This window comes from Balaenoptera ricei, chromosome 3 (assembly GCF_028023285.1).
Source record: "Balaenoptera ricei isolate mBalRic1 chromosome 3, mBalRic1.hap2, whole genome shotgun sequence".
Lineage (NCBI taxonomy): Eukaryota > Metazoa > Chordata > Mammalia > Artiodactyla > Balaenopteridae > Balaenoptera > Balaenoptera ricei.
This window is the reverse complement of record NC_082641.1, coordinates 176,776,900-176,802,766: the sequence shown is the minus strand read 5'-3', so window position 1 is coordinate 176,802,766 and position 25,867 is coordinate 176,776,900. Positions and strand designations below refer to the sequence as shown.

Below are 25,867 nucleotides of genomic sequence, written 5' to 3'. Positions count from 1 at the left end.
ACTAATCTACTTTCTGTCTCTATGGATTTACCTATTCTGGATTTACCTATTTCATATATATGGAATCATACAACACCCTTTTGTATCTGGCTTCTTTTGCTTAACATAATATTTTCAAGGCTCATGCATGATGTGACATTTATCAGTACTGTATTCCTGTCTATGGTTGAATAAAGTAGTTTTACTGGATATAGAATCTTTGATTGACAGGTTTTTTTCTTTCAGCATTTCATATATGTCTTCCCACTGCCTTCTGGCCTCCACAGTTTCTGATGATCCACAGCTGTTAATCTAATTGAGGATCACTTGTACAAAGTGAGACAATTTTCTCTTGTTGTGTTCAAGATTCTCTTTGTCTTTGAACAGTTTGATTATTATGTGTCTAAGTGTGGATCTCTTTGAATTTATCCTCCTTGGAGTTCATTTAGCTTCTGGATATGTAACCTAACATTTTCATCAAATGTTGGATGTTTTCAACTGTTATTTCTTCAAACATTCTTTCTGTCCCTTTCTGTCCTTATTCTCCTTCTGACACTCCCATTAGGCATATGTTGGTATGCTTGCTGGTGTTCCACATGTCTCTGATGCTCTGTTAATTTTCTGTTTCTCAGACTGGATAATCTCAATGGTTCCATTTTCATTTTTTGCTGATAATTCCTTCTACCTACTCAAATCAATAGCAATTTGCCCTCTAGTAAAATTTTCATTTCAATTATCGTACTTTTATTTATTTATTTATTTATTTATTTATTTTTTGACTGCATTGGGTCTTCATTGCTGTACATGGGCTTTCTCTAGTTGCAGCGAGCGGGGGCTACCCTTCCTTGTGGTGCACGGGCTTCTCATTGAGGTGGCTTCTCTTGTTTCAGAGCTCAGGCTCTAGGCACACGGGCTTTGGTAGTTGTGGCACGCAGGCTCAGTAGTTGTGGTGCACGGCTTAGTTGCTCTGTGGTATGTGGGATCTTCCCAGACCAGGGCTCGAACCTGTGTCCCCTGCATTGGCAGGTGGATTCTTAACCAGTGTGCCACAAGGGAAGTCCCTGTACTTTTTAACCCCAGAATGGTCTACATTGTTCCTTTTTATAATTTCTATCTCTTTATTGATATTCTCTAGTTAGTGATATATTATTCTCATACTTCTCTAGTTTATTAAATATGACTTACTTTTGCTCATTGATCACTTTAAAAACAGCTGATTTGAAGTCTTTGTCTAGTAACCAATATCTGGACTTTCTCAGGGACAGTTTCTATCCACTTTTTTCATGTGTATGGGTAATATTTTCTTGTTTCTTTGTATTTCTCATAATTTTTTGTTGAAAACTGGACATTTCAAATGCAAGCATGACTCATTTTATGGTGCTTCACTTTATTAGGCTTTGCGATAATGCATTTTTTTACAATTGAAGGTTTTTGGCAACTCTAAGTTGTCAGATGATGATTAGTAATTTTTAGCAATAAAGTATTTTTAATTAAGGTATGTACAGTGTTCTTTTAGACATAATGCTATTGCACACTTAATAGACTACAATATAGTGTAAACATAACTTTTATATGCACTGGGAAACCAAAAAATTTATGTGGCTTGCTTTATTTCAATATTTGCTTTATTGTGCTAGTCTGGAACCAAACCCAAAATATCTCTCAGGTATGCCTTGTAATATAATATGGCAACTATGGAAATTAGATTCTACCTCCTCCTGAAGGTTTGTTACCATTGCTGTTTTTCCATAGTAGTTGTTTTTTTGTTTATTTAATGACTTTTCTGAACTAATTCTGCAAAGTCTCTATTCTCTGTCATGTACGGTTACTAAAATCTCTACTTAGCTTGGTGCTTAGCTAGTGATTGAACAGACTTCCTTGAAAACCTGAAACTAAAAGTCCCCCAGTCTTCACCCAAGATCTCTGTGTGTTTAGACACAACTTCAACACTCAGCCAGGAAGATTACAACTCTGCCTTCGCCTCCCCTTCCTGCTTTCTCAGAGCCTCAAAGTCTGCCAGAATTAAGAGCTTAGCACCTTTTCAGATCCCTCCTGGGTATGCACACAGCCCTCCACATGCATGTGGCCTTCCAGATTCCCAGGGTATGTTGGAACTTGTCAAAGTCCCTAGGGACATCTCATTCCTTAACGTTTCCTTTTAAGACTTTTTGGTTAAGCTATTATTTACCCCCAACTGTTATCCATCACCTCAGGCAGCTGTGTTGTTAAAGCATTTGACAGGTGCTCCCTGCGGAGAGGTTTTTAGCATTGGGCAAGTTCAAGTGAGGTCAATTAAAGACAAGCTGTTTCAGTGTGGTCTTCTGGGGAACCACTAGACAGATCAGATAATTACTCTTCCTTGGGAATGAGGCTTTGTAAGAGCTCCTTACAAAGAAGGAGAACTTTGTAAGTTCTCCTTCTGTAAGAAGAAGAACTCTGTTCTTCTTCAGTACCAGGAATGTGGGCTGTTATTTTTTAAGGCTATTTCTTTTTTTTTTTAATATTTTTCTTTTCTTTCTTTCTTCTTTCCTTCTTCCTTTCTTTCTTTCTTCCTTCCTTTCTGGCTGCGTTGGGTCTTCGTTGCTGTGCACGGGCTTTCTCTAGTTGCGGTGAGTGGGAGCCACTCTTCACTGCGGTGCGAGGGCTTCTCATTGTGGTGGCTTCTCTTGTTGCAGAGCACGGGCTCTAGGCACGCGGGCTTCAGTAGTCGTGGCACCTGGGCTCAGTAGTTGTGGCTCAAGAGCTCTAGACCACAGGCTCAGTAGTTGTGACACATGGGCTTAGTTGCTCTGCGGCATGTGAGATCTTCCCGGACCAGGGCTCGAACCTGTGTCCCCTGCACTGGCAGGCGGATTCTTTACCACTGTGCCACCAGGGAAGTCCCAAGGCTATTTCTTTTTTTTAAATTTATTTTACTGAAGTATAGTTGATTTACAATGTTGTGTTAATTTCTACTGTACAGCAAAGTGATTCAATTATACATATATATACATTCCTTTTCATATTCTTTTCCATTATGGTTTATCACAGGATATTGAATATAGTTCCCTGTGCTGTACAGTAGGACTTTGTTGTTTATCCATTCTCTATATAATACTTTGCATCTACTAGTCCCAAATTCCCAATCCATTGCCCCCGACCCCCACCCCTTGGCAACCACAAGTCAGTTCTCTATGTCTGTGAGTCTGTAAGGCTATTTCTGAGTTGGAGAGTGGGCAATGGGACTAGGGTACGTTAAAATTCCACCAAGCTCATTGTTCTTTACTGAGATTCAGTCTTGACTAAATACTCCCTGAATTACTGTAAGCTTTTGGTTGATTGCCAGAGTTCTAAAAGTGTTGAATCTGACAAATTCTGTGGTTTTTTCATTGTTTTTATGGAAAGGCAAATTTTACTCGCCATTTTTGCTGACATTCCTTTTTTCCTTTCTGTTTTTTGATGCTTAAATTTTCTTTGATTTGGCCAGTGGAAGCCTTTCATGCTGGCTTCTGTGTCCTTTTGACATGTGCCTATCAGTTTTTTGCTGAGCAGACTTTCCTTGTCTGAACCCTGGAATCAACCATTTTTCCAAAGAGCCCTGGTTGCTTTTAAGTGGAGAATGGCATTCAGAAACCAAGACCTGAGTATTAAGTATGCTCATTATTATTGGGGTGTCACTTATCCCAGGACTTCTGAGTAGGCAGATGAGAAAACACACACAGACACACACACACATTTATTTCTCTATATATTTTGAAAACCATGAGTTCACACCAACACCTCCAATTAAATACAATAAGGTTCATTCTAACGTTCCCTTCATTCGCTTTTTTTTTTTTTTTTTTTTTTGGCCACACAGCTTGCGGCATCTCAGTTCCCCAAGCAGGGACTGAACCCTGGCCATGGCAGTGAAAGCCTGTAATCCTAACCACTAGGCCACCAGGGAACTCCCGCTCCATTCATCTTTGTAACCCTCTTTTCTGATGGTGGGAAACCTGGTTCTCATTACCCTGCAGGATTTATTTATTTCATCAATCCCCCTATATATAGCCAATCTCATTTTCCCATCACTATCCCCTACGCCAGCGGTCCCCAACCTTTTTGGCACCAGGGACCAGTTTTGTGGAAGATGATTTTTCCACGGACCGGGGTGGGGGTCGGGGGATGGTTCAGGCGGTAATGCAGGCAATGGGGAGCGGCAGATGAAGATTCTCTCGCTGGCCTGCCACTCACCTCCTGCTGTGCAACCTAGTTCCTAACGGGCCATGAACCGGGTGTTGGGGACCCCTGCCCTATGCTATGTAGATGCCCTCCTCACTGCACTTGGACACTGACCCTCTCCCTCCAGGTAGACAGACCCCCATATTGTTGTCCTGCTTACCTCACTTGGGCTCTGACATCATCCCATACCAGCCATCCCTCCACAAGGATGCTCTCCTCACCAAGTTTGGACTCCAGCACTCTGGTACCCACCATTTGGAATGCTTACTCTTGTCATCTAAGAACTGGATGATTTACCCTGTCCCCTAAACACCCCTCCATCTATGCAAGCCCATCCATACCCAGAGCTGGTGTCTGCCTGCCCCCTGGTACGGACGCTAAAGCTGCTCTTGGCTCACCTGTGAAGGGCTCTTTTTTTTTAAATTGTTTTTTAATTTTTTGGCCACGCCACTTGGCATGTGAGATCTTTGTTCCCCGACCAGGGATCGAACCTGTGCCCGCTGCAGTGGAAGCTCAGAGTCTTAACCACTGGACCACCAGGGAAGTCCCTGAAGGGCTCATTTTTATGTCTGAAACCCGGCTCATCAAGGCTTCCTTGCATTCACTCTTGACTAGTCCTGTTGAAAAGTATGGGTTTTTCTAGTTATCACCATGGAAGGGAGGGTCTTTGGGGGACTTCTACATTCTCAACAGAAATGGAAATCCTGCCAGCACTCCTTCACCACTTACTTTGTGCTAAAGCCAGGAGGGTGTGGGGTGGGAATTGATAGTTTTGCCTCTCTTAATTAGGAAGTCCGAGAGAGAGAGAGAGAGAGAGAGAGAGAGAGAGAGAGCGAGCCAGATTCAGGTTCAAAATTTTATCTGTCTACTAGCTGTCTCACCCTGAATGTAAACTTCTAGACCAAGAATTGGCAAATGTTTTCTGAAAAGGGACAGATAGCAAGTATTTTTCGGCCCTGTGGGTCAGTCAGTCTCTGACACAGCTCCTCCACTCTGCCCCTGCAACATGAAAGCACCCGGACAATATGTCAGTGAATGGGTGGGGCTGAGTTTCACTAAACTATTTATAAAAACAGCTGGGAGCCAGCTGTTCAGAGGGAGGAGACTGAGTCTATTTTCTTCACTGCTACATCCCCAAAGTCAAGAACACTGCCTGGCAGGTAGTGGGCACTCCAACAATGATAATAAATGAGTTATTATCACTTGTATATTCTTCTTTCTTTTTTTTTTTAAGTTTTTTTAGCCACGCCGGGCAGCTTGTGGGATCTTAATTCCCCGACCAGGAATTGAACCCACGCCCCCTACAGTGGAAGCATGGAGTCTTAACCCCTGGACCACCAGGGAAGTCCCTCCCTTGTATATTCTTGATGGAAAAGTAATGACACAACCAGAGTGACCAGTGCTGGCGGATGGTTGAACAGAGCATGGGAGATCCAACTGTGCGGCATGTTCAACGTCTTTCGGAGGGGTTTTTGTTCCTTAAAGAAAGGAGGAGGGGGACTTCCCTGGCGGTCTAGTGGTTAGGACTCGGTGCTTCCACTGCAGGGGGCGAGGGTTCGATCCCTGGTCAGGGAAGTAGATCCCACATGCCGCCTGCCCAGCACAGCCAAGAAAATAAAAGAAGAAGAAAAAGAAGAAAGAAAGGAGGAGGGAAAGAACTTTTATTGGGCATCTGTTTGGTGCCAAGAGACCTAACTTTTCTCATGACAGCCCTGTGAAGTGGGTTTGTATCATCGACTGGATGTTTGTGTCCCACTCCGCCACATTCCTATATTGAAACCTAATCCCTAAGGGGATGATATTCCGAAGTGGGCATGTGGGAAGTGATTAGCTCGTGAATGGCATTAGTGCTTTTATAAAAGAGACCCCAGAGAGCTCTCTCACCCCTTCTGCCATGTGAAGACACAGCTAGAAGATGGTCTTCTGTGAATCAGGAGGCGGGTCCTCACCAGACACCAAATCTCCCCACACGTTTATCTTAGACTTCCAGCCTCCAGAACTGTGAGAAATAAATGTTGGTTGTTTAAGCCTCCCATCTATGGCATTGTGTTATCGCAGCCTGAAAGGACTAAGACGCTCTGTGTTCCCATTTCACATATGGGGAAAACTGAGGCTCAGGAGTTGAGGAGACATTCTCATGGCCTCACAGCTGTAGGCAGATCTGGGGAGGTGGTGGCTTTCCCATCTCCAGGGACACATCAACAGAGCTGGAACACCAACCCCTCAGGAAGATGAAACAAGATACTCTCTCTTGGATGGGCTATTCCTACTACTGTTCATTATAAACCCCTCCGCCTGGTGTTCAACACATCGTGATTGGATCCTGGACCGGCCATCCCGTTTTTCCTCCTGGGGCTCTAAAGTCCTGCTGAAAAACTTTCAGTTCCTCTAGGAAGCCACATTCTCTTTCACTTCCTGACCTTTGCACGTGCGGATCGCTCAAACTGAAAACACCCTTTCTCCTACCACCCTGTTGCATCTCCTCTCAAACAACTCGTCCTTCAGCATGTAACCTTTCCCCTAGAACGTGACCGTCAGAAAGCTCTGGAGTATTTTCCAACATCACCAAGCCACTCTCCCAGTCTCACCCGACTCCGACTGGATGTCCTACAAATTGAACGCAGTCCTGACACTATCCACCTGGAGACAGCAACAGATCTGTTAAAAAAAAAAAAAAAAAAAAAAAGCAACTGTGTACACGTTAAAGATCTTATTGGCTTTATTCAATGATTCATGAATTGGGCAGCATCCAGTCTAGCAGATAGAAAGGAGCCCTGAAGGGCTGTACAAGGCTAGAGGTTTTTTGGTTTGGGTTTTTTTTGGTTTTTATTTTCTATTTTTGGGCCGCACCGCGCGGCATGCGGGATCTTAGCTCCCCAACGCGGGATCGAACCCATGCCCCCTGCAGTGGAAGCGCAGTCTCTTAACCACTGGACCGCCAGGGAAGTCCCAAGCTAGAGGTTTTATAGGCAAAAGGGAGCAGGATCAAGGAAGTCGTACCGGCAAAAAAGTGGGTGGGTCATTGTAACATTATTTTCCTGTAGGGGATGGCAGGGGTCTATCAGACGATTCCTTATTGGCTGGTTTAAGATTCCATTTCTGAGAGAGCTCTGTCATTAAGACTGAGTTTGGTGATGTGAGGCTCACTATAAGTGACTCCATTTTGGCTCTGTTGTCTTGTTTTTAACAGATCCCACAGGTTAAGGGGTCAGTCCCACAAAACTCTCCTCAACTTCAGACACGAAGTGTAGATCTAGGCCATGCATACTTCTGACCCACCCACTACAAATCAGGGTTTCCCACGACTCCCTCCTCAAGTCTGATAATTTGTTAGAACGCACAAATCTCAGGGAAACATTTACTTACCAAAACATTTACTGGTTTGTTATAAAGGATATTACAAAGGAGACAGATGAGCAACCAGATAAAGTACATAAGGCAAGGTCCAGAAGGGTCCTGCGTGGAGGTGCTTCTGTCCCCGTGGAACTGGTGTGCGCCACCCTTACCAACCGGGAAGCTCATCAGATCTCAACAAATGTCTAGTAAGCAGATGACATGAGTGAGGAAATACTGTCTCACTCCATTGCCTAGTTCATCTTCTGTACCACACAGACGTATGTAGCTGCCCTGTCCTACATTCCCGCCTGGATTCTCATCTCTCTTCCACCGACAAATCGCATCATCTTTTAATGCCACCTCCCCCAGGAAGTCTTCCTTGCCTACCCACGTGGAGCCCCTCCCCAAACCAGTTGAGCTGCACAGACTCTGTCATACCTTATAAGCTTTGATCTGACAGCAGAAGGATTTCCCCAAAGATCTGCCCCAGGTTATACCCCACCTTCCTCCCTGATTCTCAGACAAGTGCCACCTGCTGCTTTAGAGGTGTCATTGAAATGGGACCCAGGCTGGGCTGGCCTCACAGAAACCTGCCAGCACCAGAATTCCAGAACCTCAGCTAACATACAGACCAGGAGGAGACCACTGTGGGCTGTGGGCAGGAATCAGGGAACGCACAGCCTACTGTGTTTCTCGCCAGGCTGGACAGCACCACCCAGTGGTCAAGGAGGCTTCAGCACAGGTTTACAGAACAGATACCTTCCTGCCTCCTTGCCTTTGCATTAGCTGGTCCCTCTGTCTGGCATGCTGCCCTTCCTACTTCTCTCAATATTTTACCTGTTCTTGAGAGTGACTTCACAATCCTCCAGGTTTGCTCATTTCCTCACCTTGAGCCTTAGACCCTCCTGGGCACTGCTGCCCTCCAGAGCCCCAGGAAGGAAGGCGTGCCCCATCACACATTCTGCCCTGCAGTAAAGGGTCCTGGGTCAGCTGTTGCTCCAGCCTCGAAGGCTCCATTCCTGGTGATGTGGATGAGTTGTGCCTCACGTCTTGGAACAGGAAGACTTCCAGGAACAGAGGCACGCTTCTTCCATCTTTGGGGAAAAACCTCTAGGTGTCACCACATTTCTTAGAAAAGGGCTGTTCTCACTCCTGCCTTCACCCCTCCCAAAACCACCAATGGCAGTATCTACTTTTCCTTTGAGAACATCAGCAGACCCATTTTTGTCTTGGCCTCACCCTTGATAAAGGTGGCCACTCCCTCCTTCCTGCTTGAACCCCACTTTCCTGGGACTCCCCTGATGGCTTCACCTGCTGGGTCTCCTCCTTCCTCCCAGCCGGCTCTTGCTCCATCTCTTTCCTCTTCTTTTGCCTGACCTTGCAATTTGCCTGTCATTTATGAACTTTTGCAATCCAAATCCCCTTCTGCTGTTGGAAGGACAAGAAAGGAAGAGAACCAGGGATGGACTGATTGTCCAGTTTCTCCAGGATTGCAGCCAGCCTGAGGCTGCAGAGGGCAGCAAAGTCAGGGGGAGACACTGAGACCAGAACTGAGTGAGAAACCACCCAAGATCCAATAGGTCAAAAGTGAAAGCCCAAAGTGGTTATAAACACCAAATGGCCACAAGCTAGGGTATAGGGAGACAAGGGTGAGGCTATAAAACAATCTTGTTCTGATGTTGTTTTAGGTACTAGATCTTTAATTACTTTCCTTTCTAGTGTCTTGTATATTTAGTCTGCTCAGTTTTTTTGTTTGTTTGTTTTTTGTTTGTTTATTTAGTCTGCGCTGGGTCTTTTATTTAATATAAATTTATTTATTTTATTTTTGGCTCTGTTAGGTCTTCATTGCTGCATACAGGCTTTCTCCAGTTGCGGTGAGCAGGGGCTACTCTTCATTGTGGTGCGCGGGCTTCTCATTTCGGTGGCTTATCTTGTTGTGGAGCACAGGCTCTAGGCGTGCGGGTTTCAGTAGTTGTGGCATGCAGGCTCAGTAGTCGTGGCACATGGGCTTTGTTGTTCCGTGGCATGTGGGATCTTCCTGGATCAGGACTCGAACCCATGTCCCTTGCATTAGCAGGCATATTCTTAAACACTGCGCCACCAGGGAAGCCCCTGTGTTGGGTCTTAGTTGCAGCGTGCTGGATCTTTTAATTGCAGCATGCAGACTCTTAGTTGCAGCATGCATGCAGGATCTAGTTCCCCAACCAAGGATCGAACACGGGTCCCCTGCATTGGGAGCACAGAGTCTTACCCACTGGACCTCCAAGGAAGCCCCAGTTGGCTTGGATTTCAAGCTTCTTCTTGGGCCCCTTGGGATATCTTGTATCACTCTGTGATCTATCTCCAAATTGTTCATTGATTTGTTTGTTTCACCTCTGGCTCCCCTACATAGAAGTTATCTGTTACTATATAACAAATTGCCACAAACTGAATGGATTAAGACAACACACATTTGTTATCCCAGGTTTTTGCAGGTCAGGAATCTAGCCATGACTTAGTGGATCCTTTGCCTGGGATCTCTCTTGAGGCTGCAATTAGGGGGATGGCCAGGAGGACTATGGTTTCATCTGAAAGTTGGATAGGGGAAGGATTCACTTCCAACCTCACTGATGTGGGTTTTGGTCAGATTTGTTTCCTGTGGGATGTTGGACTGAGTCTCAGTTCCTAGCTATCTGTTGGTCAAAGGATGCCTTTAGTTATTTACCACATGAGTTTCTCCAACAAGGCAACTTCATCAAAGCCAGCAAGGAAGAAAGTGCCAGCAAGACAGCAGTCAGAATCTTTTGTAACCTAATTTCCGAAATGGCATTTCTTCATGATGAGATATTCTACTGGTTAGAAGCAAATTACTCTTTAGTAGAGGATTACACAAGGCCATGAAAACCAAGAGGTAGGGACCATTTTAGAAACGGCTTACCATATCCCACCAGACTATAATTCTGTTAGTGCTGGGACCCTTTTGTTCACATTAACTATCATGTCTCCAGTGTTTTTGAGTGAATGGCATATAGTAGATGCTCAACTAATATCTGTAAAATGAGAGACTAAATGGAGTAAGCTGTATAGTCTAAGAGTAGACTAGCTAAGGAGTGCTTCAACATTTCTTTTATTATGTTCAGGGTTCTGTTCACGGGTTGTTGAAACTAATCAAGGAGCAGTGGGATGGGTGGAATTGTCATGGCAGGTAAAACCAAGGGCAGTGGACTGTAGGGTGAACACAGACAGGGAGGAGTCATTGAACTACAGAAGCCATGGGTCTGCTCATTTGCATCACCTTGCAGGGCTCCAGGAAGTGATCAGAAGATATTAGGCATGGTGAGTGCTATGTACCTGCCAAGATGTATCAGTTAGCATTTGCTGCATAACAAACTGTCCCTCCCCAAAAATTAATGATTCAAAATAAAAACTATTTAGTTCATAATTGTGTGGTTCAGAAATTTGGGTCTGGCTCTGTCGGAAAGTTCTGCTGAGCACAGGTGAGCTCATTCATGCATCTGTGGTGGGTCGATTAAGTCTGGCTACTTAGCCAGTGCAGTTTTACAAGATAAGTGAAATACTTTGACAATGCTCCCATCAAGAGAGGAGGTCTTGATCCCCCTGAATCTGGGTGGGCTTGGACTGCTTCAACGAATAGAGTATAGCCGAAGCAATATTATATGATCTCCAACACTAGACCATAAAAGACCATGCAAGCTGCTTCCTTGTTTTCTGGAAGACTCACTCCCAGAGACTTGAGACATCATGTAAGGAATCCAACTACCCTGAAGCTGCCATGCTAGAGATGCCATGTGGAGGGAACTACATGGAGACACCCTGAGACTACAGAAAAAAAGAGGGATTCGCCCCCAAGAGACCCCAATCATTTGAGTGATCCCAGCCCAGAAACCAGACATGTGAATAGAAATACCACCAGATAATTCCAGCTCCCAGCCACTCTAGGCACCCCCCAGCCCTTCAAGTCTTCCCAGCTTAAGTCCTAGATGCCACGGAGCAGAAACAAGCCATCCCTGTTGTGCCCTGTCCAGGCTCCTGACCCACAGAACCCATGAATATATTTTAAATGGTTGCTATTTTATGTTACTGAGTTCTACGGTGGTTTGTTGCACAGCAATAGAAAATGGAAACAGATGGACTTATTCATAGCTGGAGGTTGATTGGTTGGTGATTGAGGCCACAGGGGTGACTGAGTCATGTGCCTCTCATCACCCAGGTTACTGGGCTAAATGGCAAGGTAGGCAGCTCTCTCATCAACCCCCAACAGAAACATCAGAAAACAAGCAGAAACTGTCATAACCAAATTTCTCAACAGTCAAAGGTTTATAGCAACCCTACCCAGTAAAGAGTTTAAGGTATTGATCACAATGATGTTCAAAGAACTAAGGAGGAAAATGGATGAACAGAGTGAGAAGTTAGGCTTTTTTTTTTTTTTTAGCTGTGCCACACAGCTTACAGGATCTTAGTTCCCTGACCAGCGATTGAACCTGAGCCTTCAGCAGTGAAAGTGCAGAGTCCTAACCACTGGACTGCCAGGGAATTCCCAGAAGTTAGGCATTTAAAAAAAAATTTTTGGAAAATATAAAGAAAAAACAAACAGAGCTGAAGAGTACAATAACTGAAATTTAAAATACACTTGAGGGACTTCCCTGGTGGTCCAGGGGTTAAGACTCCGCACTCCTAATGCAGGGGGTCGGGGTTCGATCCCTGGTCATGGAACTAGATCCCGTATGCCACAACTAAAAGATCCTGTACACCACAACGAAGATCCTGCGTGCTGCAAATAAGACCCAGGGCAGCCAAATAAATAAATATTTTTTTAAAAAATACACTTGAAGGAATCAACAGTAGATTAGATGATACAGAAGAATGGATCAGTGAACTGGAAGAAAGAATAGTGGAAATCACTCAAGTTGAACAGAAAAAAAGAAAAAAGAATTTTTAAAAATGAGGACAGTTTAAGAGACCTCTGGAACAACATCAAGCATACTGACATTCACATTATAGGGGTCCCAGAAGGAGAAGAGAGAGAGAGAAAGAGGCAGAGAACATATTTGAAGACATAATAGCTGAAAACTTCCCTAACCTGGGAAAAGAAACAAACATCCAGGTCCAGGAATCACAGAGAGTCCCAATCAGGATCAACCCAAAGAGGACCACACCTCTTTAATTACATGTTGTAATTAAAATGGCAAAAATTAAAGACAAAAGGAGAATATTAAAAGCAGCAATAGAAAAGCAAGAAGTTATGTACAAGAGAACTCCCATAAGGCTATCAGCTGACTCTTCAGCAGAAATTCTGCAGATCAGAAGAGAGTGGCATGATATATTTTAAGCGATGAAATGGAAAAACCTACAACCAAGAATACTCTACCCAGCAAGGTTCTCATTCAGATTTGAAGGAGAGATCAAAAGTTTTACAGACAAGCAAAACTAAAAGACTTCAGCACCACCAAACCAGCTTTACAAGAAATGTCAAAGGGACTTCTCTAAGCAGAAAAGAAAAGACCATAACTAAAACTGTGAAATTATGAAAGGAAAAATCTCATTGTTAAAGGCAAGTAAACAGTAAAGGTAGTAGATCAACCACTTATAAAGCTAGTAGGAGGTTTCCCTGGTGGCGCAGTGGTTAAGAATCCGCTTGCCAATTCAGGGCACACGGGTTCGAGCCCTGGTCCAGGAAGATCCCACATGCCGCGGAGCAACTAAGCCCGTGTGCCACAACTACTGAGCCTGAGCTGTAGAGCCCGCAAGCCACAACTACTGAGCCCACGTGCCACAACTACTGAAGCCTGTGCGCCTAGATCCCGTGCTCCGCAACAAGATAAGCCACGACAATGAGAAGCCCGTGCACCGCAACGAACAGTAGCCCCCGCTCGCCGCAACTAGAGAAAGCCTGCGCACAGCAACGAAGACCCAACAGAGCCAAAAGTAAATAAATAAATAAATAAATTTATTTTAAAAAGCTAGTAGGAAGGTTAAAAGACAAAAGTAATAAAGTCATCTATATCCACAATAAGTAGTTGAGGGATACACGAAACAAAAATATGTAAAATATGATGTCAAAAACAGTAAACATTGCGAGGGGGGGAGGAAAAATGCAGGGTTGTTAAAATATGATCAAACTGAAGAGATCAGCAACTTAAAATAATCATGTACATATACAGATTTCTATATATAAACCTCATGGTAACCACAAACCAAGAATCTATAATAGATACACAAAAAAAGAGAGGGCTTCCCTGGTGGCGCAGTGGTTGAGAATCTGCCTGCTAATGCAGGGGACATGGGTTCGAGCCCTGGTCTGGGAAGATCCCACATGCCACGGAGCAGCTGGACCCGTGAGCCACAACTACTGAGCCTGCGCGTCTGGAGCCTGTGCCCCGCAACGGGAGGGGCCGCGATAGTGAAAAGGCCCGCGCACCGCAATGAAGAGCGGTCCCCGCACCGCGATGAAGAGTGGCCCCCGCTTGCCGCAACTAGAGAAAGCCCTCGCACGAACCGAAGACCCAAACACAGCCAAAAATAAATAAATAAATAATAAAGTAGCTATTAAAAAAAAAAAAAAATCATCCCCTCGAAAAAGTCTTAAAAAAAAAAAAAAAAAAAGGGAAAGGAATCCAAACATAACACTAAAGATACTCATCAAATCACAAGCAAAGAGAGCAAAAGAAGAAAGGAAGAAAGAAGAACTACAAAACACCACCACAACAATTAACAAAATTGCAATAAGTACATCAATGACTACCTTAAATGTAAAGCTGACAGGACTCATACGTTCTGATTTTAAACTTAATACAAAGCTACAGTAACAAAACAGTTCGAAACAGTGTGGTCTGGCACAAGGATAGATGTATTACCAATGGAATAGAATTGAAAATCCAGAAATAAACCCATACATCTATGGCCAGTTGATTTTTCACAACAGTGCCAAATCCATTCAATGGGGAAAAAAATAGTGTCTTCAACAAATGGTGCTGGGACAGCTGGATTTCCACATGCAAAAGAATGAAATTGGACCTTTACTTCACATCATATATAAAAATTAACTAAAAATGGAAAAACAACCTAAATATAAGAGCTAAAACTATTAAACTCTTAGAAGAAAACATAGAAGTAAATCTGTATGATATTGAATTTGGCAATGGATTTTTAGATATGACATCCAAAGCATAGGCGACAAAAGAAAAAATAAATTGGACTTCATCAAAATTTAAAACTTTTATGCATCAAAGGATGTCTTCAAGAAGGTGAAAAGACAACATACAGAATGGGAGAAAATACTTGCAAATCATATATCTGATAAGAGCTTAATATCCAGAACATATAAAGAAATCCTGCAACTCAATAACAACAACAAAAAACATACAACTCAGTTTAAAAATGGGCAAAAGACTTGAATAGACATTTCCCCAAAGATGATATACGAACAGCCGATAAACACATAAAAAGATGCTCAATATTATTAGTTACTAGGTAAATGCAAGTCAAAGCCACAGTGAGATAACAGTTCACACCTACTAGGATAGCTATAGTTTTTTTTTAATAACAAATATTGGCAAGGATGTAGAGAAATTGGAACCCCCATGCATTGCTGGTGGGAATTTAAAATGGTGCAGCCACTGTAGAAAACACTTTGGCAGTTCCTCAAAAAGCTAAACATAGAAGTACCATAGGATCCAGCAGTTCCACTCCTGGGTATATATCAAAATAATTGAAAGCAGGGTCTCAAACAGATACTTTTGCACCCGTGTTCATAGCAGCATTATTCACAGTAGCCAAAAGGTGGAAACAACCCAAGCGTCCATTGACAGATGAATGGATAAGCAAAATATAGTTCATACAAACATCAGAATATGATTTAGCTTTTAATAAAAAGGAATGAAGTTCTAATACAACATGGATGAACCTGAAAATATTTGCTCAGTGAAATAAACCAGACGAAAAGACAAATATTGTATGATTCCACTCAGGTGAACTACCTAGAATAGATAAATTCATAGAGACAGAAAGTGGAATAGAGGTTACCAGGGGCTGGGGGTGGGGCAGGGGGGAATGAGGAGTTATTGTTTCATGGGGACAGAGTTTCTACTTGGGAATGATGAAAAAATTTTGGAAGTAGGTAGTGATGATTGCAGAGCATTGTGAATGCAGCTAATGCCACTGAATTGTACACTTAAAAATGGCAAATGTTAGGTTATATATATTTTACCACAATTAAAAATTCTCCAAAAAAAAAAAAAAAAAAAGAGCAGAAGCTGCTAAACCTCTTAAGATCTAGGCTCAGAACTAGCCCAGCATCACTTCTGATGCATTCTGTTGGTCAGAACAAGTGATAAAGCCAGCTCAAATTCAAGTGATGGGGAAACAGACTCTACTTCTTTATAGGAGGAGCTACATATATTGTCCCCTTTTTCTCTCTTTATAAGACAAAGTATCAAGTCTGAGCCCATATTAGTCAATATTCCCAACAAGCAAATTCTGAGTCCAAAGCTTAGCCCAGAAAAAAATTTTTTATTGTGCTAAAACTTATCTGCTAAGTACTGAGAAGAGTCTTTTAATAAATTTAAATATGCAAAATTTGACTCTGAAGATATGACAACCACCCCCCCCCCCAAAAAAAATCACAGAGGTAGAATTGACAGCTGGTAAAAATTGGACAAAAAGAGTCCAATTAATGAATCAAATGTTTACTGCAAAAATCACATGGAAAAAAATGTTCCTGATAAAAATGATTTCACACTGAAAAAAAATTGGGAACGGTTTAAGTGCACTGAATAGCAAAGTGATCCAGCAATCTAATTGGCTAGATTCAGCTTAGGATTCAAAAGTCTTTTCCAACAGAAATGTGTTGGATTTTTTTCCCCACTGTGCTTATAAAAATGGAATCAAAGTGTCCCCAGAATAAAATCACCCTTTGTGTGAATACGGCAGAGTAAGGATGAGAGGGTCAGATGCCCTGTGCATCTTCCTAGTGTCTAACTTTATTCCCCAGACACCAGATGCCACTTCTCTCCTAGGCAAGGTCCCAGAAACGATCTGGTCATGACCTCTATCTGGGTGGCCTTGGACCCCACCCAGGTCTGTGCCTCTGCAGACCCCTCTGTCCCCCACCTCCTGTACCAGTCCAGGTTCTTCTGTTCCTTGGAAGTTGTGGGTCACATCAAACTGTTCTTTTCTGAAGGCAAACCCCAAGATTTGTCCTTTATGATGGCTTCTCACTCCTCCGCACTGAGGGACCACGGGCAGCCAGCTCAGAGATTGTCCTTTGGTGACTACTTGACCCTCACACCACATCCTGGTGTCACTCTTGCCCTCCTGACTTACCCTGCGTCCTATCTCTAACGTGCCCATAGGGGTCCTCCCCCCGCCTCCCAAGTCCACCCAGGAATCAGAGGACAATGTCCATAAGATTCTCTTCAGCTTCATACTCTGCAAATCCAAGGTCACCTTGGATTTGTCAAGGACTATGAAATGTCCAGCACATAAGCTTTAAAAGAAGGAAGGCAAATAGGGACTCCCCTGGCGGTCCAGTGGTTAAGACTCCACCCTTCCACTGCAAAGGGCATGGGTTCCATCCCTGGCCCGGGAACTAAGATCCCCCCACCAAAAAAAAAGGGAGGAGGAGGCAAAGATATGCTTTTCTTTTCTTTTCTTTTTCTTTTTTTTTGGCCCTGTGGCACGTGGGATCTTAGTTCCCCAACCAGGAATGGAACCTGGGCCCTCGACAGTGAAGGCATGGAGTCCTAACCACTGGACAGCCAGGGGATCAAAGATATGTTCTTTTTTATATATATATAATTTCATTTATTTATTTTTGGCTGCGTTGGGTCTTTGTTGCTGTGCATGGGCTTTCTCTAGTTGCAGTGAGCAGGGGCTACTCTTCCTTACGGTGCACGTGCTTCTCATTGCAGTGGCTTCTCTAGTTGCGGAGCATGGGCTTTAGGTGCACGGGCTTCAGTAGTTGTGGCACAAGGGCTCAGTAGTTGTGGCACACAGGCTTAGTTGCTCCGCAGCATGTGGGATCTTCCCGGACCAGGACTCAAACCCATGTCCCCTGCACTGACAGGCAGATTCTTAACCACTGCGCCACCAGGGAAGTCCCAAAGGTATGTTCTTTTTTTAAAAAATGGGATATGCGGGTATATGGGCATGTGGGGGAGAAGGAATTCATTATAATTATTTTTACCACAGAGTTTTTAGAAATACGCTTGGAAGCTTTTCTTAACAGTTCCAAAATTTTAATAGATGCAATGTACAATAGATAGTAAGAGAGAGGGAGAGAGGGAAGACACAGAGAGGGAGTATAGACAGCGGCAGAGAGGGTGTAGACAGATTCAGAGTAGAGACAGAGACAAAGAGAGAATAGACAGAGGCAAAATGTAGACGGGACAGAGCGTAGACAGAGGCGGAGACGGATGGACAGGGGCAGAAAGCGTGGCTGTATGTCATTCACCGCTCCCAAAACCAGAAGGAACCCCCTACCTACTATTTAGGAGGTTGAGATCTCAAACCTCAGAAGGTCCTGACACTCCCCACTCTGGGTGCCAGCCTTCCCCGTTTCCATTTCTGTCTCTCCGTTTTGAACTTACGATGTCACCCTCTCTTCTGTGACAGGGTCCTTCCCTGCCCCACACCCCTCCAGGGCCCACCCCTGCATCTTGGGGTGGGAACTTGTCCTTTTCTCTGTCTTGCCCCCTATACGTAACTGCCTCTACATCTCCCTCCCCAGCCTGAGCGATCCCCCCACCCTTCCCTTTCCTGTGAATAATCTTGGGCCCGCCATTCATTCATTCATCAAACATTTATAAGCAGTTCCCATGTTCTGGGCCCCTGCTCAGCAATGCCAGGGACGCCCTGACCTAGGCCCTGCCTTCCCCCGCCCCCATCTATCTAGGAGGGGTGGGGGATGGGAGGGCCATGTAAGCAGTGATAACAGCGTGCTCTGAGTTTGATGGGGGAACATAAGACACTGTCAGCCTCAGAGAAGATACCTAACCCGGCCTAGACTAGAGAATGGAACAGGCCTGAGTCTCCGGTGTGACACCCTGACCACCCAAAGCCCCGCCCTCAGCACAGAGCCGGGGTCAGAGAAGATGTGGTCCCTCAGCCTAAGGGATTTCTGGCAACGCCCCTTCTCAGACCCAACCCATTAGCCTCTACCTGATCTGCCGCCGCCCCATCACTGATCTAGGCCACGCCCTTCTCAGCCCCTCCCGTATTTCATTCACACCAGGCCTCAAGCCCCACCGCCCGGGAGGCTAGCCTCACACGATCTCGTTGGCCAGAGAGCGTCACTTCACCGCCCTCCTTCAGTGTCATTGGCTCCCTAGGTGTCAATCTTCTTTATAGAGGCCCAAGAGTTACCATGGGCGAGGTTTGAGGGGCAGATAATAATGGCCGTCCCAGGGAGTCTCGTTATTGGGCAAAAAGCCCGACTCTGGGCGGGGCTTAGAGTCAAACGCTGGCCTGCCTCTGTCTGGGGTTCCTCAGGGACCCAGCCTTCCCTCAGAGACACACCCCTCTCTCCTTCCTATTGGCCCGGCCAAGTGTTGATCAACAGGATTCCACATTCCGATAGGCAAAACACCCCGTCCTTCACTGCTTCCCTAATTTCAATTCGCTTCTCTCCTTAAAGGCGGCAACCTTCTGGCCGTACCCAGGGCCCTCGCCCTCCTTACGGAGTGACCATGGATTGGCCAGACACCCCGTCACTCCTGGCCAGCGGGCGGAGCCAGAGCGCCTGGGGGCGGTGAATTGGCTGACTGGGCTTCGGGGGCGGGGCAGCGGCTCCTGTCAGCGGGTGAAATGGCAGCGACAGAGCCGGTGGCGGCCGCGGTCCCGGGGGGCGGCTGAGGGGGCCGGGCCGGGCTGCGGGACGAGAGACGCGGCGGGGCCCGGGACGGCGGCGCGGCCCGGGACGGCGAGGCTCGGCATGGCTATGGCGGCGCGCTCTTCGCAGGTAGGTAGGCGGCGCGGGCCGGGCCTCCCGGGCGCCTTCTCAGGCCCGCGGCTCCGCGCTGCGGCCCACGGGGGCCGGGCAAGACTGGGACTCGGGCCCCCTCGCCCCGGAACCCACGCCGGGAGCCCTCGGCACTCCCAGCACGGACCCTGGCCGTCAGCCTCGGGCCCTGGCGCCTGCCCATCCTCGTTCCGACGCTTCCCGACCCCTCAGGGCCCCTCCCACGACTTCTCCGGGCGCCCTCCTCCCCCACGCCGCCCCCTCCCCGGGAGGCCCCCTCAGGCCCGTGACCCCCGCTGACCCTCTTTACTGACCCTCAGGACCCCTTCCCGGACCCTTCAGGGCTCCCCCAGTCCCCACCCCGCAGACCCGGCCCCTACGAGCGCCCCCGCAAGCCCAGGACCTCTGCCCTCTCTCTGTCCCGATCCCTCAAGACCCCCTTCATCTGTAGACCCCTTGCCACGCCATCCCTCCCCTCACTTCACATCCTATGTCTGGGCCCAGACCTGCCCCCACCCCCAAGGATACCCGTCTTAGAGCCATACCCCTCCCTTCTGACCGCACAGGACCCCTCCCCAGCCTCTGTAAATCCGGATTCCTGCCCGCAGGCCTCACCTCAGCCTGCTGGGCCATCTCCCACCCCCAGCAGCCCCATGCCCAAGGGCACCCCTGAAAGCCACTCCTCAGGGTCCTCGTCGCACACACACCCTGATCCTGACTCGTCTTGATCCCTACTTCCTGAAAATCCACCCTCACCTCATGCTCAGGACCTCCCAGCAGATGTTCTGAACCCCACTCCCCACCCAAGGGACACCCACCTCTGTGAGGGCCCCACTCACACACACAAGCGCACACACACACACACACACACACACACACACACATCTGGGAGGCAACAGAGCAAAACCCATGAACCCCCAACATCTCATACTGATAGACACCCTGGGCCCCTCACACACAGACATTCAGGAGCCCTTCACACACACGCACACACACACACGGACAGACACACACACACACGGACAGACACTTGGATCCCCAACACACGCAGAAAAACTTAAGACCTCCAACACAGAGCCAGGCAATTGGGACCTGCCCCCCTCCACGCGCCCACACACACACACACACACACACACACACACACACAGAGCTCCTCAGCACTTCAGCACCCCTCCTTGGAATTCACCTGCCCAGGTCCTCCTGGAGGCCCCAGCAGCTCCCAGCTCAGGCCGAGACTCAGAGACATGAGCTCCCTGCCCTGCCCCAGGCAGCCGGCCTTCCCATCCGCACCAGCCTCCCTGAGCCCGTGCCCCCACTGGGGCCCTGGAGGTGGCGGGGTGACCCAGAATCTCCCAGCACCCCTGTGGACACCTGCCCCAGGCCTCTTCCCCTTTATTCATCTCCCCCGCTTTACCCTTCTTCAAAGGGAAGGATGCCCTCTCTCTCCCCTACACCAGTCTCCCCAGAAGAGCCACTGCCTGCCCCCTCATTTCTGCCAGCCCTGGCAGAGGGGTAGGGGTGGGGTACCACCTGCTCCTGGCCCCGGTCCTGAAGTCTGACCAGACTGGTAGGACCAGCATCCTGACCCCATCACGCCCGCTGGCCTCAGATGGCAGGGCCAGCCCCTGACAGCCCCGAGAACTCTTTCACCCACGACTGGCGTGTCATGCCAAGATGAAACAGCTTCCTTCGATCCTGGCATTTGAGACCCAGTGGGGCTGGGTTTGGGCCTGCCAGAAGCAGACAGCTCTTTGTTAAGGAATATTTTCAGAAGGGAAAAATGTGTTGAAGAGGCTCTGGTGGAACACGAGTGAGGAGTTGGCTTGGTTTTTTTTCCCTCAGCCGGGCTGGGATGGATCTGGGGGACCCATGTCGTCGTGTCTTTCCAAGTGTACTGGCTCTTCCCGCCCATACAGCCCACACCCTCGGGTCCAACCTGTGGGTTCCCCTGGGCTTCTGTGGTCGGCTGCAGGTGGTTTGGTTTGACTGCAGGTTGGGATGAGGCAAGTCAAAGAGGAGGGCAGATCACAGAACTGGCGAGACAGCGCAGCCAGGACCGCAGGGACTGAGAAGGAGCCCCAGGTCCTGCCTGAGGGGAATCCAGATCAGGCCAGCACTGCCTGTCTGACATAAGCGTGCCTGGAAAACCCCAGAGGAACAAGCCCAGGCTTCTTTGTGGATATTTACCAGTGGATTCTGGATGGCTCTGGGGAAAAGCGCATCTAAGCTTGGGGCCTTGACTTACCCATCTAGAAAATGGGGAGAGAAATCCCGAGACCAGGACTTTGTACTTCAGGGGAGCCAGAGAGGTTAGGATGTGGCCCTGAATGTGCCCTGGGCACCATGTGGAAGGGGTCAGTGGGGTCCAGGAGGGCAGTCGCCCACCTGTGGGTGCTAGCAGAGTCACTGGGCATCCTGGGCCCCTGGTTGGAATTAGCTGACGCCTCAGTGGATAATGGCTGTCTTTCCATGGCTGAGCCAGTTTACATCAGGGCTAAGAGACAGTTGGTTGTGGGATTTGTGGCCCCACAGGGACCTCCCAGGGGGGCAGAGGGCAGTCGGGTGCCTGCTTGCTGGCAGTGCCCACACCCCACGTAGACCTCTGACGCTGGGCGGGGAGAGGTTTGTTCTGCCCACGTGCTGAAGGGAGGAGTGAACGAAGAGACTTCTGAAGGTCACGAGGCACACAGGAAACAAACTCCACGGCCTCCCCAGGGGGGACTTTGTGCAGATGCAGTGGGGTCAGAAGCCTCCCCGGGATAGACTGTGGACTCCTTAGGAAAACACGAGAAGGCTCCCGGGAAGGGCTGGTGAGAGACATCAGTGCCCTTTACCCTAGACTGGGGGGCCGGGGCCGGGTCTTTGTGCACGTGCTTTTGATGGGTGCAGGGGGAACGGAGGATTGTGCTCTAGTTTCCTCTTGCAGAATATGGGTGCTGGTTGTTCCGGATGAGGCCCCCACCACGTACTGGGAATCGAGTCAGGGACTGGGGTGTGAAGGAACGTCAGGGGTGGCCCCTGCCCTGCATCTAAAGACCCTCTCCACGTCAGCAGGCGAGAGCTGAAACCAGGAGCGCACACTGATCAGGCCGTGCTGCGCACCAGGCCCCGTACCAAGCCCCACTGACATACTATCTCATTTAATCCCCCCAAACCACCCGGAGGGACCAGCATTCCAGCCCGTGCCCTTACCACCCCATCCCGTGTGGAAGCAGGAGACAGACTAATGGGCAGCATGCTGTGGAGCAGAGAAAAGGGCCTGGCGCATCCGCGGGGCATCAGGGAAGGTGGAGCAGAGGTGACACACGAGTTGGGAGAGGAGCTCTCTGGGCAGGCGTGGCAGGGGGGGATGTTCCAGGCAGCCCAAGTGCTTGGAAGATGCCCAGGCGGCAGGAGCAAGCATGGTGCATGCAGGGAAGCGTGCCTTGTTTGGTGGGTTTCATCCTATAGGCCTTCGTGTCCCAAATGCCATCCACGGGGCACACACCATGGGGCGCTCCCTGGTCAAAGGGACCAGTATCTGGAATTGAACTTGGAAAGGCAGCAAACCTCCCCCACCACCGCCCCCCGCCCAGGGACGTCTGCTGCACACATGTTCTAGAAGCCAAACAGAGGGCAAGAGGGAGGTTAGTTAGGAGAACTAACAACTCACCAGGGCTGGGGAAGAGATTGATCCCTTCCAGGGAGATTTCAAGAGCCCCACTGGCACTTTTCTTTCATTTCTCAGCGCACCGTGATGTGTTTGTGAGATTGTTTTTTGTTGTTGTTTTTTATCTTTTGGCCATGCCACGCGGCCTGTGGGATCTTAGTTCCCCACCGAGGATGGAACCCGTGCCCCCTGCGTTGGAAGCATGGAGTCTTAACCACTGGACTGCCAGGGAAGTCCCTGCGAGATTGTTTCATTGAGGGCTATCTCCCAGCCCAAGAGTCCCACGAGGGCAGGGCACATGTCTTGTTTGTTCATAGTTGAGTCCTAGGCGAGAACAGGGCACGTAACAGATGCCTAGTAGACACTTGGTTGATTTTAGGAGCTGACAGTCCTCCCCACTCACCCACTTCTGAAAGAGGGCCTGGATCTCTTCTGCAGAAAGAGGTCAGATCCATCTGCTTGGAGAGCCCCCAAAGGCAGGGCCAACCCACCTCGCCCTGGGCCCTGGCCCAGCCAGCCTTTGCAGCAGGAAAGATACCATCTTGGCTTTGAAGAGCCGAGAGCCTTTACAAGATGCCACTTCTCTTATCCACCTGTCCCTGGAAGGCTTATGAGGGCTTTAAATTGTTTCCTTTGTCATTCTCAGGGATACTGAAATATAGAGAAATCAGGGATTTGCCAGGAAGGAACCTGTGATGGTGGCAGAAAGTAGCTGCTGACATGCAAGGTAGTAAACTTTTTTTTAGGATTCCACAGGTCCTTCCACAGCTGATTTTAGTCTGAAGGTACTTGCCGCTGCTGCTATTACTACCAATAACAATGATTTTAGTTTTATTGCGTTTAATATTTAAACAGGGCCGCCACGTAAGGGGTGGGCCTGCTGAGGAGGGGAAGTTTGTTTATTCAGTCCACAAATATCAGATGCCTTATGGTACACTAGACTCTGGGGATCCACTAGTAGGCTAGCCAGCCCCTGCCCTCATGGAACTTTCCACCCAGAGGGAAATAAATATCATGAGCCAGCTCCTGTCCTAAGTACTTGACAGGTTTTAGCTCATCTATTCCTCCCAACAAAACCTGTGAGGTCGGTACTATCATCAGCCCTGTTTTCAGATGAGGAAACTGAGACAAAGCACATTGTACCCAGATCAGAAAGATAGAAAAGTAGGTGAGGAGGGATTTGAACCCAGGCTGCTGGCCCTGAAGTCCTCCCGGGAGGCCAAGAGATCTGGGATCATTTATCCACACACACAGCCATGGAGGAAGGTACATGGATGTGGAAACATCCCGGGTGGCACGGAGGAGCGGCTAGAACTGGGGACAAGAGGAGGGCCGGCAGTGACTGCTGAATTCCAGCAGCCGTCCTTGTTACCTGAGGGGCAGCTCGCCCATCAAATGCCCACCCCATGGCCAAGGAAAAGACCCGGAGACGTCAGGCCGTCTCCGCAGGAGTCGGGGTGGTCTGAGTGGCCCAGCTGATAGTCTGTCAGTCTGAGCAGATGGGGTCACGTGGCATCTTTCAAGACTTCAGATTTAGAAATGACTCTGGGTCCCCATAATCATTAGAGGTAGAGGATCAGAAGCTGGGCTGGTAGGGGGTGGGACATGGAGGCGGGGTGGGTAGGAAAGCAAAAGTAAAGGAGTCTTGGGGTCTTCTGCCTGCCTCTGAAAGATGGCACACACACACTCACTCACTCTACCTGTTGAAAAAGAGTAACTCATTTACTGAGTGCTCACTGCACTCAGTGTTTTACGTAGGTTGTTTCTAAAGTCATTGAATGCAGAGTGACAGCTCAGCTGATCAACTTGGGGCAAAGGCTCTGGAGTCAGAAATCCAAGTGCAGGGAGTTCCCTGGTGGTCCAGTGGTTAGGACTGCACTTTCACTGCTGAGGGCACAGGTTCAGTCCCTGGTCGGGGAACTAAGATCCTGCAAGCCGCTCAGTGAAAATAAAATGAAATGGTTTTTTTAAAAATACGTGGGTCACTCAGTATTTAAAGAAAAAAAAAAGAAAGAAAGAGAAAAGAAATCCAAGTGCAAATCCTTCTTCCTCTACGGCCTTGTCAGGAGACCCAGTGAGCAACTCTCTACTCGCTAGGGCACCTCTCACATGTTATAAAACTGTCCTTTACGTTTCTGTCTACCCTGGTACAGAATCTTCTTTTTTTTTTTTTTTTTTAATTTTAAAAATAGACTTTAGTTTTCAAAACAGTTTTAGCTTTACAGAAAAATTGAGAAGATCAGGACTTCCCTGGTGGCACAGTGGTTAAGAATCCGCCTGCCAATGCAGGGGACACGGGTTCGAGCCTTGGTCCAGGAAGATCCCACATGCTGCAGAGCAACTAAGCCTATGCTCCACAACTACTGAGCCTGCGTTCTAGAGCCTGCGAGCCACAACTACTGAGCCCGCGTGCCAAGAACCTGGTCTCTGCAGCAAGAAAAGCCAACGCAATGAGAAGCCCGCGCACCGCCACGAAGGGTAGCCCCCGCTCGCCGCAACTAAAAAAGCCCACGCACAGCAACGAAGACCCAATGCAGCCAAAAATAAATAAATAAATAGATGTAATCTCTCATCATTTCTTAAAAAAAAAAAAGAAAAATTGAGAAGATAGTACAAAGCATTCCCACAGACCCCACACTCACAGCCAGTTTCCCCATATTAGTAACATCGTCTGGTAAGTTTGTTATAATTAATGGACCAATATTGATACATTATTATTAACTAAAGTCCATACTTTATGCAGATCT

General features: G+C 47.6%; 1 protein-coding gene across 8 annotated transcripts in view; it reads left to right on the top strand.

The window, feature by feature from the left end:
* The first annotated feature begins 19,302 nt into the window (after positions 1 to 19,302).
* Positions 19,303 to 25,867, top strand: part of EVI5L (ecotropic viral integration site 5 like) — a 29,688-nt gene continuing 23,123 nt past the window's right edge. For all 8 annotated transcript variants that reach the window (XM_059918579.1, XM_059918578.1, XM_059918581.1 and 5 more), the window contains exon 1: positions 19,303 to 19,471. The gene's annotated coding sequence lies outside the window, so the exon portion shown is untranslated. The remainder of the gene's footprint in view (positions 19,472 to 25,867) is intronic.